General features: G+C 46.8%; 1 pseudogene; it reads right to left on the bottom strand.

Moving 5' to 3' along the window:
- Nucleotides 1–17,224: 17,224 nt before the first annotated feature.
- On the bottom strand, nucleotides 17,225–18,243 carry LOC102142710 (paraneoplastic antigen-like protein 8B; annotated as a pseudogene).
- Nucleotides 18,244–19,528: the final 1,285 nt, after the last annotated feature.

Raw genomic sequence — 19,528 nt, 5'->3', positions numbered from 1 at the left:
ATATATGTATATATATAATATATAATTCTTGCAACTCAACAACAAAATATAAACAATCCCAATTTAAAATGGGAAAATAATTTAAACAGACATTACTTTGAAGAAGATATACAAATGACCAAGAAGTGCATGAAAAGAAGGAAACATCATTAGTCATTAGGAAAATGCAAATCAAAATCACAATGAGATACTTTACACCCACTATGATGGCTATAATAAAAATGACAGACAACAACAAGTCTTGGAAAAGATGTGGAAAAATTATAATTCTCTTGCATTGCTAGTGGGGAATGTAAAATGGTATAGCAACTTTGGAAACCAACTTGGCAGCTCTTCAAAAGTTAAACATAGAGTTACCATATGGCCCAGCAATTCCACTCCTAGATATATACCCAAGAACATATGTTCACACAAAAACTCATACATGAATGTTTAGGGCAGTATTATTTATAAGATTCCCAAAATAGAAATAACCTAAATGTCTCTCAACTGATGAATAGATAAATAAAATTTAGGATATCCATACAATGGAATGTTATTCAGCCATAAAAAAAAATGAAATTTGAACACATGATACAACATGGATGAACCCAGAAAACATTATGCTCAGTGAAAAAAGCCAGACACAAAAGGCCACATACTGTATTATTTTATATTTCTAAGATATCCAGAATAGACAAATCGACATAGACAGAAAGTAGGTTAGAGGTTGCAAAGGGCTGGGGGTAGAAGAGAATGGAGAGTGATTACTAATGGGTATGGGGTTTCTTTTTAGGGCAATGAAAAAGGTCAAGCATTAGATTGTGGTGATGGTTGCACAACTTTGTGAATATATAAAATACACTAAATTGTATACTTTAAAGGAGGTGAATTTTGTAGTAGATGAATGATATCTCAATTTAAAAATTATAACAACAAATTATTCCCTAAATAACAATTACAGAGTTGTTTGGGGTGATGAAAAGTTCTAGAAATAGATAGTGGTGATGATGTCACAACATTGTGAATGCAATTAATACCACTTAATTGCACACTTAAAAGTGGTTAAAATAGCAACTTTCATGTTATATATATTTTACTACAATAAAAAACCCTATTTTTTAACAGGTCCCTAAACCATAGACTTCATAAGTATGTGGACTGTCTTCAATGTTATCACAGATGATTTCTCTACTAAATGATTTTACACAGCCCCATAGGGGTCATTGGCCATGAGGTCTGCAAAATCTTTTTTTTTTTTTTTTTCTGAGATACAGTCTCTCTCTATCACCCAGGCTACAGTGCAATGGCACCATCTGGGCTCACTGCAACCTCTGCCTGCCGGGCTCAAGCAATTCTCTCACCTCAGTCAACTGAGTAGCTGGGATTACAGGCAACTGTCATCATCCCTGGCTAATTTTTGTATTTTTGTAGAGATGGAGTTTCACCATGTTGGCCAGGCTGGTCTTGAACTCCTGACCTCAGGTGATCTGCCCACCTCAGCCTCCCAAAGTGCTGGAATTACAGGTGTGAGCCACCATGACCAGTCAAAAATCTGTATTTAAAATTACCTGTTGCCTGATTGTTAAGTCAATGTCACATATTTTAGGCAGCACCACTACCAGGTACCAAGTTGTGTGTTAGTCAGGGTACAGGCTAAGTAAGCTATGAATACCAAAAAACTTCAAAACACAATGACCCATGATTCTGGATATGATGAAATTGTTTATGAAAGACCAATAGTGTTGCTAGGAGTAATTTGAAATGCCAATTAAAAATGTAAAAAGCAGCAATGATTATTTCAAAGCATTGTTGAGCTGCCAAGGCAACTAGGAGTCAAGAGAACAAAATCCCAAATATGGGGGAACAGTATAGAGAGATGAGCTGAGCCAACATTCTGCAGTTTCTGCCTCCAGGGCATTTGACACTTCTGGGCATGGGGAAGGAGACTAAAGATCTGGGCAAAAGAATTGGGCAGAAGAATCCTTTTCAGACACCCACAGAGCAGGAAGGACAAAATTAGACTTGAAGGACTAGGACCTAGGGAAAGGAGAAGTTAAAAAGAGCCTAATGATTTTCTGGTTCTTGTTTTAAGACATTGCAGAACTTTGAAGCTACATGGTGCAGAGTCTAAGAAGCCAAGAAGAAAGCCTCTGAAAAGCAGAATAGAGTTTCAGCAGACTTGTAATGCTGAAGAGACAAAAAGAGTTCAAGAGCTGCCAGGGCCATGGACCCCCAGGTTATAACCCAGGCTCCAAGTTGAAAATTCATAAGCAAGTGCAAATTAGATATGCATGGAGCCTTTACAAAATGGCAACCCAGTCTAGATTCAGCCCAGTTTTTGACTGAATTAAAGTGACGAGCACCACTTTATCTGCATAAAGATAAATTCCTCTCTGGAGCAATATGTACAATTTTTCATATACAATGCCTGACATTCAATAGCTAGACATGCTAGAGGCAAGACCAAATGACTGAAAAGCAAGAGAAAAAACAGATAGTATAAATAGACCCATGGATAATCTTAATATTGGAGTTACAAGACAAGGATCTTAAATATCTAGAATTAATATGCTCAAGACAAAAGAAAAAAATGCAGAGATTATATGAAAGGATGGGTAATTTTACCAGAGAAAGGGCGATTCTAGAGTAGAAAAGTACCATAACTGAGATTAAGAATTCAGTAAGTGGAACACTTATATACTGTTGGTGGGAGTGTAAGTTAGTACGATCTCTATAGAAAACAGAAAACAGTGCGGAGATTTCTCAAAAAACTAAAAATAGAACTACCATTCGACCCTGCAATTCCACTATGGGGTATATACCCAAAAGAAAATCATTACATCAAAAAGATAGCTTTGCATGGTGGCCTCATGCCTGTAATCCCAACAGTTTGGGAGTCCCCAACACTTGATCACCTGAGGTCAGGGGTTCAAGACTAGCCTGGCCAACATGGGGAAACCCTGTCTCTACTAAAAATACAAAAAGATTAGCTGAGTGTGATTGCATGTGCCTGTAATCCCAGCTACTCGAGAGGCTGAGGCACGATAATTGCTTGAACCCAGGAGGCGGAGGTTGCAGTGAACAGAGATCATACTACTGCACTCCAGCCTGGGCAACAGCGCAAGACTGTGTCTCAAAAAAAAAAAAAAAAGATACCTGCACTTGTATGTTTACAACAGCACTATCCACAATAGCAAAGATACGACATTTTTTTTCATACACGCACATACACACACACACAATGGAATACTTCTCAGCCATAAAAAGGAATGAAATCATATATTTTGCAGCAGCATGGATGGAACTAGAGGCCATTTTCTTAAGTGGAACAACTCAGAAACAGAAAGTCAAATACCCCATGTTCTCACTTATAAGTGGAAGCTAAATAATGTGTATACACAGATAGAGTAAAATAATAGACTGGGAAGAGTAGGAGGGTGGTAGGGGGTAAGGGATGAGAAATGACTTAATGGATACGAACGAAGTACACCATTCAGGTGATGGTTACACCAAAAGCTCAGATGTCACCACTATCCTATATATCCATGTAACAAAACTGCACTTGCACCCCTTAAATTTATACAAATAATAATAACAAGGAATTCAGTCAATACACTTAACAACAGATTAGACACAGCAGAAGGCAGGATCAGTGAGCTGGAAGTCAGGCCACTAGAAAATATCTAGACTGAGGCACAGAGAAAATAAAAGATGAAAAATGCAAAAGAGATTTTAAGACAGTGAAAATAGCAAATGAAAGACTGTGGCTTAACTAAGATGAACTTTTTTTCTCGCTCTCTCCCTCTATCTAAAGGTAGGTGGCTGGTCTGGGGCAGGCAGACACTTTTGCTTTTTAAGGGTGTTCAGGCTTGTGAATTGGCTTTGATATCTTTAACAAATGGCTTCTATCTTTAGATATGTTCATGCTGTAATTCTTCCCCAGCCAGGAAGGAAAAAGGAAGACAGCCAAGGGCCAGCATCTTTATTTATAGGAGCTGACCAGAAGCTGTACACATCACTTGAACTCATAAGGGCTTGAACTTAGGAGCAGGAACTTAGTTATCAGGAAGGCTGGCAGGTGTTTTGTTTCTTTTTTTCTTTCTCTGTCTCTCTGTCTTTCTTTCTTAGAGATGGAGTCTCCCTACACCACCAAGGCTGGTCTCGAACTCCTGGGCTCAAGCAATCCTTCCACCTTGGCCACCCAAAGTACTGGGATTACAGGCATGAGCCACCGTGACCAGCCCAGATGTTGTTTCTAATTGGGCAGCTGCAATCTTCTTTTTTTTTTTTTTTTTGAGACGGAGTCTCGCTCTGTCACCCAGGCTGGAGTGCAGTGGCCAGATCTCAGCTCACTGCAAGCTCCGCCTCCCGGGTTCACGCCATTCTCCTGCCTCAGCCTCCTGAGTAGCTGGGACCACAGGCGCCGCCACCTCGCCCGGCTAACTTTTTGTGTTTTTAGTAGAGACGGGGTTTCGCCGTGTTAGCCAGGATGGTCTCAATCTCCTGACCTAGTGATCCGCCCGTCTCGGCCTCCCAAAGTGCTGAGATTACAGGCTTGAGCCACCGCGCCCGGCCAATCTTCTTATTACTAAAGGAAGGGGAGAATGAATTTTAATAAACAGAAAGTGTCTCTGCCACTTGGATTACTATGCAGGAGTTAGACACACAGGGCTTTGTAGACCACAGTAACAACTGTAGATTAGAGCCAGGGAAGGAGGAACTGGGAGTGCCATCAAAAGGGACATGATTTCCCAGACTAGAAGCCTGCTCCTTGGGCCCCACATTGAGTGAGGTTTCCTATTCCCGTATTTAGTGCTAGTGGTGAGATCCCAGATGTGGTGAGTCTGTGGTATGGAGGCCCTTGACTCCAGTAACCCTGATGTGAGCTCCTGTGAGTCCCACTGGGGCTTTTGCAGACCCAATCAATGGTGCTTCTTTGTGAAGGGGGCTTGTTTGTCATTCACAAGGACCCAGGAAAGACTTAGGCTGAGGACTGCTGGAGCTAAACTGGGAAAATCTCAGGCACACTCCTCACCTCCTTACAGGCCTCATCTCCTAACAATGTCTCCCCTCTAGACTGTCTTAAGTCAGCTCAGAGTGCCATAAGACAATACCACAGAATTCTGTTAAACAACAGAATTCTGTTTTCTCACAGTTCTGGAGGCTGCAAGTATGAGATCAGGGGGCCAGCATGTTCAAGTTCTGAGGAGGGCTCTCTTCTTGGTTTGCAGAGAGCCACCTTCTCACTATGTCCTCACATGGTCAGGGAGACAGCTTTCTCTTCTCTTTTTTAAAAAAATATTTTCTAGTTTTTTAGAGGTGGGGTCTCACTCTGCTACCCAGGTGGGTCTCGAACTCCTGGCCTCAAGTGATCCTCCAGCCTCAACCTCCCAAAGTGCTGGGGTTACAGGCGTGAACCACTGCACCTGGCCCTTTCTCTTCTTATAAGGTCATAGTCCTATCAGATTAGGATCTTACCTAATTACCTCCTAAAGACTATGTCTCCAGATACAGTCATATTGGGGGTTGGGGCTTCAACATATGAATTTCAGGGATAAGGGGGCACAATTCAGTCCAGAGCATAAGACCTTTGTTCCCTGCCTGCAGTAATTTCTGGCCTCTTGTTTCCAAGCGGCTAAATTGATGTTGTTTAAGGACCCTTTTGGCAGTGCCCTGGTATATTAGACCTTTTTTTTTTTTTTTTTTTTGAGAGGGAGTCTCGCTCTGTCACTCAGGCTGGAGTGCAATGGCGTGATGTCAGCTCACTGCAACCTCTGCCTCCCGAGTTCAAGTGATTCTCCTGCCTCAGCCTCCCAAGTAACTGGGATTACAGGTGTGCGCCACCACGCCCAGCTAATTTTTGTATTTTTAGTAGAGATGGGGTTTCACCATATTGACCAGGCTGATCTCGAACTCCTGACCTTGTGATCTACCTGCCTCGGTCTCCCAAAGTGCTGGGATTATAGGCGTGAGCCATCGTGCCTGGCCTATTAGTCCATTTTCACACTGCTATGAAGAACTGCCTGAGACTGGGTAATTTATAAAGGAAAGAGGTGTAATTGACTCACAGTTCCACATGGCTGCCGAGGCCTCAGGAAACTTATAATCTATGGCGGAAGGCAAAGGGGAAGCAAGGCACCTTCTTCACAAGGCAGCAGGAAGGAGATGTGCCCAGTGAAGGGGAACGATCCCCTTATAAAACTATTAGATCTCATGAGAACTCACTCACTATCACGAGAACACCATATGGGAAACCGCCCCCATGATTCAGTTGTCTCCACCTGGTCTCTCCCTTGACTCATGAGGATTATGGGAATTACAATTCAAGATGAGATTTGGGTGGGGACATGAAGCCTAACCATATCACCTGGGGAGGTGTCCATGAAAACTGCTGGCACCTGAGAACTATTTATTTCTGCTGTCAGGTAACAAGGAAGACTTTGGGACCTTGAGGAGTATGGCTGCAGCTGTCTTAAGCTTTGGACAGGGGCCGAGAGTGGTGGCTCATGCCTGTCATCCAAGCACTTTGGAAGGCCCAGGTGAATGGATTGCTTGAGTCCAGGAGTTTCAGACCAGCCTGGGAAATATGTTGAGACCCAGTCTCTAAAAAAATGCAAAAAGTAGCTGGGTATGGTGGCATGCACCTGTAGTCCCACCTACTTGGAAGGCTGAGACAGGAGGCTCCTTGAGCCTGGGAGGTTGAGGCTGCAGCTACTGCACTCCAGCCTGGGCAACCGAGTGAGGTCCTGTCTCTTAACACAAACAAACAAAAACCTCTAGACAGCAAAAGCTCATCTCCCCTTCTCCTCAGGCACATGGCTGCCTGGCTGGGGACTACATTTCCCAGCCTCCCTTGAGGTTGGCTGTGGCCACATGACTGGGTCTTCCCCAGTGGCTTGCAAGTGGACATGACTTGTGCAATTTCCACTTTACCTGCTTTACCAGAGCAAGGAAATCTCTTGCTCTGGACTTTCTCTTTTTTCCTTTTCACCAAGTCACTCAGAGGTGGCACCTTAAATTATGCAGATGCTGACAAAGCATGAGGTCAGTGGCTCTCAAGGTGGGCATCAGAATTCCCCAGAGAGCTTGTTAGGTTACAGTTTTCTGGGTCCTGCACCCAGAGCTTCTGACTTAGTAGGTCTGGGGTGGGACCTGGGAATGTGCATTTCCTATGAATTGCCAGGGGCTGCTGCTGGTCCCGGGACTAGACTTTAAGCAACAATCCGAAAGAATCTGGGTTCCTGAATGATTGCCACATGCACAGCCTCACAAGATAATTCACCCTGGAGCTACTGTGGGAAAGAGAATTCAATTTGTTTTTAATGTTTAAGCCACGCTATTGTCTTACAATAAGATGGCCAGTGAATTTTTGTTTCTTCTTTAGCCAGTTTGACTTAGATTTCTGTTGCTTGCCACTGAAAATGCCCTGATCACCATAGGTAACACTGACTGCTTTTGATTTACTCGTGCAGTAACTATTTATTGAAAATCCCATGCTGGGTGCTATGGCCGGGCGCGGTGGCTCAAGCCTGTAATCCCAGCACTTTGGGAGGCCGAGACGGGCGGATCACGAGGTCAGGAGATCGAGACCATCCTGGCTAACACGGTGAAACCCCGTCTCTACTAAAAAATACAAAAAACTAGCCGGGCGAGGTGGCGGGCGCCTGTAGTCCCAGCTACTCGGGAGGCTGAGGCAGGAGAATGGCGTAAACCCGGGAGGTGGGGCTTGCGGTGAGCTGAGATCCGGCCACTGTACTCCAGCCTGGGCGACACAGCGAGACTCCGTCTCAAAAAAAAAAAAAAAAAAAAAAAAAGAAAATCCCATGCTGGGTGCTTTTTATTTTTCACTATTTTTAATTTTTAATTTTTTTTTTTTGAGATGGAGCCTAGGCTGTAGTGTAGTGGCTTGATTTCGGATCATTGCAACCTCCGCCTCCCAGGTTCAAGCATTTCTCATGCCTCAGGCTCCTGAGTAGCTGGGATTACAGGCATCCACCACCACGTCTGGCTAATTTTTTTTTTTTTTTTTTTTGTAATTTCAGTAGAGACAGGGTTTCGCCATATTGGCCAGGCTGGTCTTGAACTCCTGACCTGAGGTGATCTGCTCTCCTCTGCCTCCCAAACTGCTGGGATTACAGGCGTGAGCCACCGCACCCAGCCCCAGGTGCTTTTGAAAGCACTGGGCATACAGCAGTGAGTGCAGCAGTGAATGAGTAAAACGTCCTGTCCCTTCAGAGATTCTGATCTTTGTCTGAGGCAGCACACAATGAAGTATTTTAAAGACAAAATATCAGCAAATTCTCAAAGCAACTTTGAGAAGCAGACATCATTTTGAAATCCCATTCTACAGATAAGTGCACTGAGGCAGCAGTAGCAAAGCTGGAGTTTGAACCTAGTTCTGTGTGAGTTCAAAGGCTAAATTCTCTCTATTTTTTTTTTTTTGAGACAGCGTCTTGCTCTGTTGTCCAGGCTGGAGTACAGTGGTATGATTTCGGTTCACTGCAACCTCTGCCTCCCGGGTTCAAGCGATTCTCCTCCCTCAGCCTCCCGAGTAGCTGGGATTACAGGTTCCTGCCACCACGCCCGGCTAATTTTTGTATTTTTTAGAAGAGATGGGGTTTCACCATATTGGCCAAGTTTGTCTCAAACTCCTGACCTCAGGTGAGCCTGCCTTGGCCTCCCAAAATTCTGGGATTATGGGCATGAGCCACCACACCTGGCTCAAAGGCTAAACTCTTGACAGTGGGCCATGCTGCACCAAGAAGCTCCCCTGGATTTATTTTGCCAAATCACTTGGGGAAAAGAAGAGGAAGATTGAGTCCATGGATCCTTAAGTACCACTCGAAGAGCGGCATCCTTTTTCCAAATGTCACCTTTTGTCTTCAGGGCAAATGTGGTGGGAGATCTTCAGCTCTCATGTCTCCTGCACAAACTCCCAGGCGTGAGAATAGACTCCACTCTGCAGAAATTCTAAGGGGGAAGTGGCAGTCAGAGAAGGGAACAGGGCTATTACTGAGGCCAGAAGGCCCCTCTCCCCTCAGTGAGGCCCAGGCTTGCGCCCAAAGCCTGTCTCTTTTCCTAAATAATGAAGTGTGGAAGAGTAGAGGCTTTGCAGTCAAGCAGACAGGATTTCATAACCCTGGTTCCAGTACTTCCCAGTGTGTGATCTTGGACCAGCAACTGGGCCTCTCTGAACCTCAGTCTCCTCCTCTATAAAAGTGGCACAATGGCTGGGCATGGTGGCTCACGCCTATAACCCCAGCACTTTGGGAGGCCGAGGTGAGTGGATCACTTGAAGTCAGGAGTTTGAGACCAGCCTGGCCAACATGGTGAAACATCGTCTCTGCTAAAAGTACAAAAATTAGCCAGGCGTGGTGGTGGGCACCTGTAATCTCAGCTAATCAGGAGGCTGAGGCAGGAGAATCTCTTGAGCCCGGGAGGCAGAGGTTGCAGCGAGCCGAGATAGCGTCATTGCACTCCAGCCTGGGTGACAAGACCAGAACTCTGTCTCAAAAACAAAACAAAAACCAACCAAACAAACAAAAAGGCACAGTAATAGCTTAATTCCCAAGTTTGTTCAGGACTCTGTGGGTCAGGAATGTGAAAAGGGTTTGACTGGTGTTCATTTCTGTTCCACATGGCATCATGTGATGAGGGCTGGAGGACCCACCTCCAAGATGGCTTCTTCACTCCCGTGTCTGGAAGCTTCCATTCTCCTGGGCCTTCTCACAGCTCCATGCTCTTAGGGGAGTTGCAATTCTTACACAGCAGGCTGGGAGCCAAAGAGATCAGAATGGAATCTGCTGGTTCCCTTAAAATGTAGATCCAGGCCTGGCGGTGTCATTTCCTTGTTGTTTTTTTTTTTTGAGCCAGGGTCTCACTCTGTCACCCAGGCTGGAGTGCAGCGGCACCATCATAGCTCACTGCAGCCTCGACCTCCTAGGCTCAAGGGATCCTCTTGCCACAGCCTTCCGAGTAGCTGGGACTACAGGCGCGGGCCACCACGCCAGCCTATTTTTTTAAATTATTTTTTTGGCCGGGAGTAGCGGCTCATGCCAGTAATCCCAACACTTTGGGAGGTGGAGGTGGGCGGATTACCTGAGGTCGGGAGTTCGAGACCAGCGTGACCAACATGGAGAAACCCTGTCTCTACTAAAAATACAAAATTAGCCAGGTGTGGTGGCAGATGCCTGTAATCCTAGCTACTCGGGAGGGTGAGGCAGGAGAATTGCTTGAACCCAGGAGGCAGAGTTTGAGGTGAGCCGAGATCATGCCATTGCACTCCAGCCTGGGCGACAAGAGTGAAACTCCATCTCACAACAAAACAAAAAAGTTATTTTTAGTAGAGTTGGGGTCTTTCTGTATTGCCCAGGTTGGTCTTGCACTCCTGGGATCAAGCGATCCGCCTGCCTCTGCTTCTTGGTGTTGGGATTACAGGCTTGAGCCACCATGCCCAGCACAGTGTCACATCTATCATATTCTATGAGTCAAAGCAGTCAAGGGTTCTGTCCCAATCAGACTAAGACCAACAGGAACAAACCTATTGTATTAAGTTGCTAGGGCCGCCTTAACAGACAGGAAGGGAGGGGAGTCGCCTTTTACAGTAGATACGGTCATGCTGTTCTCTAATTGACCACCAGATGGCGCGCTGGACTTAATATTAGTGCAGTTTGTAATTGCCCTTCCGTGAGCGGCCACCGCCACTCAAGCGACTGGACACTGGACTAAGTGCTTCTGTTAATTTGGATAAGACGAGACTCTTACTTTCTTTGATAAAGTATAAATCTAGAAGAGCCCTAGGCTTTGATTACATCATGTTCATGGAAGGAGAGAAATGATTCTTTTCTGATTTGCCAGAGAAAACCAACCAGTATTTATTCTTTAGGAAATACAGAGATGCTATTTAACCTCCTGGTCACCATAGCAACGAATAATCAAGAACGACAACCAATCAGAATGCAGGTTTCTTTGGGAAGTTCTTTTTTTTTTTTTTCAGATATTGCAACAATTTCTAAAAAAATCTTAGACCCTTTTGTTCAAATCATCCTTTCAAGGAAAGACACAAATGAACAGAGTTAACAAATGAAGTTGGTAACGGGAAAATTAACGGGAGCTCCTGGCTGCAGGGGAGAACAGAATGAATGTTTAGGGAATGTTCTCAATGTGCCACTCTATTAAAATTGATTTTTTTTTTCTTTGAGACAGAGTCTTGCTCTGTCACCCAGGCTGGAGTGCAGTGGCGTGATCTCGGTTCACTGCAAACTCTACCTCCCGGGTTCAAGCAATTCTCCTGCCTCAGCCTCCGGAGTAGCAGGGATGATAGATGCCTGCCACGATGCCCAGCTAATTTTTTTGTATTTTTAGTAGGGACTGAGTTTCACCATGTTGGCCAGCTGGTCTCAAACTCCTGACCTCAAGTGATCCTCCCTCCTTATCCTCCTAAAGTGAAAAAACTAATTCTTTAGAGCAATTTCATTATACAAAATAGAACCTCTTTCTATATAGCTGCAAGAGAGAAGGGACTCTTTTCTTTTATGTTTAAAAGCACTGTATTTGCTAAGCGTGGTGGCTCATGCCTGTAATCCCAACACTGGGAGTCTGAGTTGGGAGGATCACTTGAGCCCAGGAGGCCAAGGCTGCAGTGAGCTATGTCTGCACCACTGCACTCCAGCCTGGGCAATGGAGCGAGACCCTGTCTCAAAAAAAAAGCAATAATTAAATATAATAAACACTTGAAACAAACTCTATAGGAACCACAGTCTCGAGATGAAGAGTTACATTTCAGAAGGAAACAACACAAGACAAATGGGCTTAACGTTCTGTCTTATAGGCAAGCTTTTTGCTTACAATTCACCCAGGAAATATACATAAAGTAAAATATGTGTACAGATCCAATGTCCATTCTTTTTTGTTTTGTTTTGTTTTTGTATTTGTTTTTGTTTTTGTTTGAGACTGAGTCTCGCTCTTGTCACCCAGGCTGGAGTGCAATGGCAAGATCTCACCTCCCTGCAACCTCTGCCTCCCAGATTCAAGCGATTCTCCTGCCTCAGCCTCCCAAGTAGCTGGGATTACAGGCTCCCGCCACCACGCCCGGCTAAATTTCGTATTTTTAGTAGAGACGGGGCTTCACCATGTTGGCCAGGCTGGTCTCGAACTCCTGACCTCAGGTGATCCGCCCGCCTCAGTGCTGGGATTACAGGTGTGAGTCGCTGTGCCTGGCCTCATTTTTTCATTTATTCAATTTACATTTACTGAGCATCTCCTCTGTGCCAGTATAATTCAGGAACATAGAAGTGAACAATTCGAACATAGGTTTCTGCTCATATGGACCTTACAATCTTGTAAGCCAATTAGAGCCTTCCCTTCCTGCCTGGGAAACACCTCTGCCCACAGTCTGTCCAGTCCTGAGTTTCCCATTGTTACGGGTTTAACTGTGTTCCCTCCAGATTCCTGTGTTGAAGTCCTAATGTCCAGGACTTCAAAATATAACTATACTTGGAGAAAGGGTGTTTAGAGAGGCAATTAAGTTAAAATGAGGTCTTTAGAGTGGGCACCAACCCAACATGGCAGATGTCCTTATAAGAAGAGGAAATTTAGGCCAGGCGCAGTGGCTCACGCCTGTAATCCCAGCACTTTGGGAGGCCGAGGTGGCTGGATCACCTGAGCTCAGGAGTTCGAGACCAGCCTGGTCACGACGGCAAAACCCCGTCTCTACTAAAAATACAAAACTTAGCCAGCATGGTGGTGGGTGCCTGTAGTCCCAGCTACTTGGGAGGATGAGGCAGGAGAATCGCTTGAACCTGGGAGGTGGAGGCTGCAGTGAGCCGAGATTGCACCACCACACTCCAGCCTGGGTGACAGAGTGAGACTCTGTCTCAAAAAAAAAAAAAAAAAAAAAAAAAAAAAAAAAGAGAGAAGAGGAAATTTAGACACAGATGGTACAGAGGGAAGACCATGTGAAGACACAGGAAGAAGGCAGCCATCTGCAAGCCAAAGAGAGAGGCTGCAGAAGAAACTCATCCTGCCAACACCGTGATCTCAGATTTCTAGCTTCCAGAATTGTGAGTAAATAGATTTCTGTTGTTTAAGCCACCCAGTATATGTGCCCTAGCAAACTAATACACCCACCAATATCTTTGGAACTTGCAGCCAACAGCTTCAACTATAGTTTTTATTTCATTTTGTTTTGCTTTGTTTTGTTTTCTGAGACAGGGTCTTACTCTGTTGCCCAGGCTGGAGTGCAGTGGTGTGATCATGGCTCACTGCAGCCTCAACCTCCTGGGCTCAGGTGATCCTCCCACCTCAGCCTCTCAAGTAGCTAAGACTGCACGTGTGCTAATTTTTTTTTTTTTTTTTTTGTAGAGATGGGGTTTCACCATGCTTCCCAGGCTGTTCTTAAACTCCTGGCCTCAAGTGATCCACCCGCCTCGGCCACCCAAAGTAGTGCTGGGATTATAGATGTGACTCACTGTGCCCAGCCTTAAACCATAGTTTTAACCAAGCCAGAATCTAAGTATCTGAAACTGTTTTAAAAAAATTTCTGCCCAGATGCGGTGGATCATGCCTGTAATCCTAGCACTTTGGGAGGCCAAGGCAGGCGGATCACCTGAGGTCAGGAGTTCAAGACCAGCGTGGCCAACATGACGAAACCCCATCTCTATTAAAAAATACAAAAATTAGGCCGGGCGCGGTGGCTCAAGCCTGTAATCCCAGCACTTTGGGAGGCCGAGACGGGCGGATCACGAGGTCAGGAGATCGAGACCATCCTGGCTAACACGGTGAAACCCCGTCTCTATTAAGAAATACAAAAAACTAGCCGGGCGAGGTGGCGGGCGCCTGTAGTTCCAGCTACTCGGGAGGCTGAGGCCGGAGAATGGCGTGAACCCGGGAGGCGGAGCTTGCAGTGAGCTGAGATCCGGCCACTGCACTCCAGCCTGGGCGACAGAGCGAGACTCCGTCTCAAAAAAAAAAAAACAAAAAAAAACAAAAATTAGCTGGGCGTGGTGGCGTGTACCTGTAATCCCAGCTACTCGTAAGGCTGAGACAGGAGAATTGCTTGAATCTGCGAGGCGGAGGTTGCAGTGAGCCGAGATCTTACCACTGCACTCCAGCTTTCTCAAAAAATAATAAGTAAATAAAATAATAAAGAAAGAAAACTCCCACTAGTAGATGAGTAACTTGTCCCCGTGCATACACACAGTTTTCTGTTAACTTTTCCACAGATGGGAAGTGCACGTATCTTATACTCTTGGGAGGTGCTTCCCCAAAGGCTTCTGGGTTTGCTGTTTCCCGCCCAATCACAGATCTGTGTTTGATTCCCTCAGCTAAATCTTCTGACACAAGAAATCCATTTTAGGTCCTTCAACTTCCATCAAATGCTACAGTGTGGTTAAGGGTGCGGTCTTAGTTTCTACACCTACAGAACTGGGTACTGATATGCTGTGGCTGTGTCCCCACCCAAATCTCAGCTCAAATTGTAGCTCCCATAATTCCCTCGTGTTGTGGGAGGGACCCAGTGGGAGACAGTTGAATCATGGGGGCAGTTTCCCCCATGCTGTTCTCGTGGTAGTGAATAAGTCTCACGAGATCTAATGGTTTTATAAGGGAAAACCCCTTTTCCCTGGCTCTCACTCTCTCGTCTGCCATCATGTGAGACGTGACTTTTACCTTCCGCCATCATTGTGAGGTCTCCCCAGCCACGTGGAACTGTAAGTCCATTAAAACTCTTTCTTTTGTTAATTGCCCAGTCTCGGGTATATCTTTATCAGCAGTGTGAAAATGGACTAATACAGATACTATTGATGTCAGCCTTACAGAGTTGTTGTGAAGATTAAATGACATAATAATAGCAGCTTATGGTTACTATGTTCTAAATACTATTTGTTTCAACACTTTATTGCTGCATAACAAACTACCCCAGAATGTTGTGGTTTAAACAGTAATTATTGGCCAGGTGCAGTGGCTTACGCCTGTAATCTTAGTACTAAGGGAGGCTGAAGCAGGTGGATTGCTTAAGCCCAGGAATTCAAGACCAGCTTGGGCAACATGGTGAAACTCCGTCTCTCCAAAGAAGTACGGAAAAATTAGGCAGGTTTGGTGGTGCACACCTGTAGTCCTAGCTACCTGGGAGATTGATGTGGGGGAGGATTGCTTGAGTCCAGGCGGTCGAGGCTGCAGTAAGCCATGATCACACCACTGCACTCCAGCCTTGGTGACAGAGTGAGACCTTGTCTAAATAAAATAATAATAATAATTATTATTATTAATATATTAATATATATTATTAATATATATTAATATATAAAATAATAATATATAATTATAATTATTATTATTTTATTGTCTCTTACGATTTCGTGGGTTAACAGGGCTCAACAGGACAGTTTTCAGCTTCCTGCAATGTTGGTTGGGCTGCAGTCACATGGGGGCTTGAATGAGCTGGAACACCCAAGATGGTGCACTCATATGCCTACCAGTTGATATTGACTGTTGGCTGGGGTTTCAACTGGGGCTGTCAACTGTCGCAACTACCCATAGCCTCTCTATGTGTCTTGGGCTTCCGCAGCATGGTGGCTGGGTTCTCAGGGACAGTGTCCCAAGAACAAGTGTTCTAAGAGTCAGTAAGCAGAAGCCGCCAGTCTTCTTGAAGTCTACATCCCACATCAGTAACAGTGTTCCTTCCGTCTCATTCTATAAACTCCACCTCTGGATGGGGAGAAGGATAAGGAATCTGTACTCATCTTTAACCCATCATGCTACTCGAGAAACTTTACACGTATTAACTCAACGAATCCTCAATCTCATATAGGCATTACTGTTACCATAATTTTACAGTCGAGGATGCTGAGATAGAGGTCTCCCGTCAGGGCAGTTCTGCTGTTCTGTGATTGTCCAGCAGGGGCGCTCCTCACGCAGTCATCATCACAGGCGGGATTCCCACCGTGTTCCTACATCCTCATAGCTATGGCTTGTGTTTACATAGCACCAGGAGCGGTGCTAAATGCTTTGCGTAAGGAATCACGACTGAACTTAGCAAGAGTGTCCTGAGGTTGAGTTTTACAGGTGAGGACGTTAAGGCTCAGGGAGTTGAGGCCAAACGTGGCAGACTGAGACTCAGACCAGGACCGTCTGGCTCCAAACCCGTGCCCTTGGCCACTTCCCCACAGTGACAACAGCAGCAATAACTGCGTGGCTCATGCCTGTAATCCAGCACTTTGGGAGGCTGAGGCAGGAAGATTGCTTGAGTCCGGGAGTTTGGGACTAGCCTGGGTAACATAGTGAGACCCATTTCTATACAAAAAATTAGCAGGCGTGGTGGCATGAGCCTGTGGTCTCAGCTGCTTGGGAGGCTGAGGTGGGAGGATCGCTTTAGCCTGGGAGGCAGAGGTTTCAGTGAGCTGAGATTGCACTATCATACTCCAGCCCGAGTGACGGAGTGATACCCCCCTCTGCAAAACACAACACAACACAACAAAACAAAACAAGCAAACAACAACAGCTAATTGGTATAGAAGACTCTCTGCATACCAGGCACAGGGTGTGTGTGTGTGTGTGTGTGTGTGTGTGTGTGTGTGTGTGATAAGTTACAATAACAACCCTATAAAGCACAAAATAGTATCCTTCCCACTTTGCAAATAAACAAATCGAGACCCAGAGAAGTTAAATATCTATGCAAGGTCACACAGATGGTAAGCGGTGGATTCAGGATTTGAGTCTAGGAAGCCTGAGTTGGGGAGAGGAGCTTCCTTCCTTCCTTTCCTTCCTTCCTTCCTTCTTTCCTTCTTTCTTTCTTTGATGGAGTCTTGCTCTGTCACCCAAGCTGGAGTACAGTGGCGCGATCTCAGCTCACTGCAAACTCTGCCACCCAGGCTCCAGCGATTCTCCTGCCTCAGCCTCCCGAGTAGCTGTGATTACAGCTACGCACCACCACACCCAGCTAATTTTTGTATTTTTTAGTAGAAACGGGGTTTCACCATGTTGGCCAGGCTGGTCTTGAACTTCTGACCTCAGGTGATCTGCCCACCTTGGCTTCCCAAAGTGTTGGGATTACAGGCATGAGCCCCCGTGCCCCGCCTCAGAAGCGATTTTCAACACCTCCTGGGTGCTTTTGGTGTCTGAAGGGCTGGTACAGGCCACAGTGGTCAGGAACTCAGGGTCCTCCAGCCCCGCTCTGTGACCTGGTGGTTGCACCCGCCCACTTTCTGAAGCCTTACAGTCCTTCGGCATCTCATTCAGGTCTGTCTCTGCTGGTCAGAAGAGCCATCATGTGAGAGTCACTGCTCCTGCCTTCTTTGACGGTCAAGTGCATCAAATCAGAGGACCTTCTTCCGTCATCTCCTGTTTGGCTTTGTCTGTCCTGGTCTGGTCACCAGGGGCAAGAACTCCATGGGACCACCTGCCTCTTCTTTGTGGCTTCAGACGGTCCACTTCTTGTGAACTTGCTCCCTGGCTGCTGCCTGGAGCGCTGTGTATAGCCCGCTGTCATTGTCATCTCTGCTCAAGCCCCCTCATCTGCCTCCTTGATCTTGATGTCCAAGCTCTCCTGGGGAACTTCCTTGGATTCCTTCTTTGCCAAGGGAGATGGACACATCCCTCGGACCCTTTTTTAGCTTCTGGCTTGATTTCTGTGACCCCCTACTCTTCTTGCTACTATTGCTTGTAGCCCCAGGAGGGGGACTGGCCTTCCCGATGACTGTCCCAACGGCTGGGCCTGGGCCTCCGAAGTGGGAGGGGTGGGCGCCTCCCCAAGGGTCCCAGCAACCGCAGCCTGCGTGGGCCCGTCATCCAGCATCAGGCATCTCATCTGCCTCAGGACCGTCATATCCTGCGCACGGTCCTTCCACAGAACCCTCCAGATCCCATCCTTGGCCAGGATCTCTGTGGGAATGGCAGCGTGATTGACGTCCTCCACAAACTCCACCAGGGCGGCCTGGGCCTTCTCGTTCATCAGGGCCTTCATGTGTCGCAACCTGAACGTGCCCAGGGGCAGGAGGGTCAGCTGCAGGACAGCTTCAACGTCCGCCTGCTCCAGGCCCTCCTGGATGCCAGTGACCAGCAGGGCCCTGTGCGCGTCCACGTCCAGGCTCCGGCACCAGTCCTGCAAAAGGCTCATGGCCATGGTGCCGCCCCCTCGGCGCTGATCTTGGAGCAGCAGGGAGCCCGAGATAGGGGTGGGCTGCAGCGCACGGCGTCAATGCAACCCTGGCAAGCCACCCGCAGGGCTTAGAGTCCCAGTTCCGGTGAATGTGGCAAGGCTGGAGTGGGGATGAGGGCTCGGGTGTCCTGGCTGCCTGCTGGCTGGCTAGACACAGTGATCTTTCCCCAGGACCCCTCCCCAGAGCTGTGTGAGGATCCGCAGGAGACTACGGATCTGTTCTCCAGGGATGCACATGGGTTCCTTTGAGGGCAGCAGCTCCCTCTTAGAGCCAGCAGAGGAGGAAACTCCTCCTGCTCCAGCCACATGGGGACACCCCCTCCCTGTTGCCCCTTAATCCTGATGGTTCCTCTGTGCCTCATCAGCCACCGCAGCAGGCCTGGGTTCCAGGATAGGCCTGTCTCTCCCTCCTCCATTGGCTACCGCTGTTTCCATGACAACCGTTTTCAGGCTGTTGCAGGAACTGAGCATTTTTTGTTTTAAGAAGCCCACTGAAAACGAGACTATGCATCTTGTTTGTTTACTGGCGTCTTTCATGACTCCGGGAGACAGGCCTCACACAGAGAGCTAGGCTTAGTCAGTAGGACCGGGCCTTCCTCTGGGGCACCAGGCTCCAGATCTAGGGTGAGTTTGATGTTTAGGACCCAGTGTGGGCCAGGTGAAACAGAGACTGAGTGAAGGCTGTGCGGTGTGCTGCCTGATGCAGGGGCACAGAGTCTATCAAGGTAAAAAAAAAAAAAAAAAAAAAAAAAAAACCACCACCAGCTGGGCACAGTGGCTCACCCGCCTGTAATCCCAGCACGTTGGGAGGCCGAGGCAGGCAGATCACTTGAGGTCAGGAGTTTGAGACCAGCCTGGCCAACATGATGAAACCCTGTCTCTACTGAAAAATCCAAAAATTAGCCAGACATGGTGGTGTGCACCTGCGATCCTAGCTACTCAGGAGGCTGAGACAGGAGAATTGCTTGAACCTGGGAGGTGGAGGTTGCAGTGAGCAGAGATCGCACCACTGCACTCCAGCCTGGGAGACAGGGTGAGATTCTGTCTCAAAAAAAAAAAAAAAGAAAACAAAACAAAAGAAAAGACAAGACCACGACCTCTGGGCAGCCACTGCTACCATGACCGTGCTGGGCCCTGCTGTGCGGTGGGAAGTAGGCGGGGTGCTCAGGTGAGGACTTGCTGGTGGAGGGGGGAATCTTTGGGCTTCAGGAAGAACCCCTGGGATACCTGTAAATTATCACGTGGTCTCACCCAGGAGGTCCCGTTCATGTCTTGCTAACTGTCCCACCAGCACCCCAAGTGTGGCCCCAGTACTTTCCTGGGCTGCACCCTGTGTCTGGGAACACTGTCATGGTGAGCCAAGCCCCAGGCCCTAGGATGAGCCCCAGGGTT

The sequence above is a fragment of the Macaca fascicularis genome, chromosome 19 (assembly GCF_037993035.2).
Source record: "Macaca fascicularis isolate 582-1 chromosome 19, T2T-MFA8v1.1".
Classification (NCBI taxonomy): Eukaryota; Metazoa; Chordata; class Mammalia; order Primates; family Cercopithecidae; genus Macaca; species Macaca fascicularis.
Note: the sequence above shows the minus strand (reverse complement) of the source record. Positions and strands in the feature narration are given on the sequence as shown.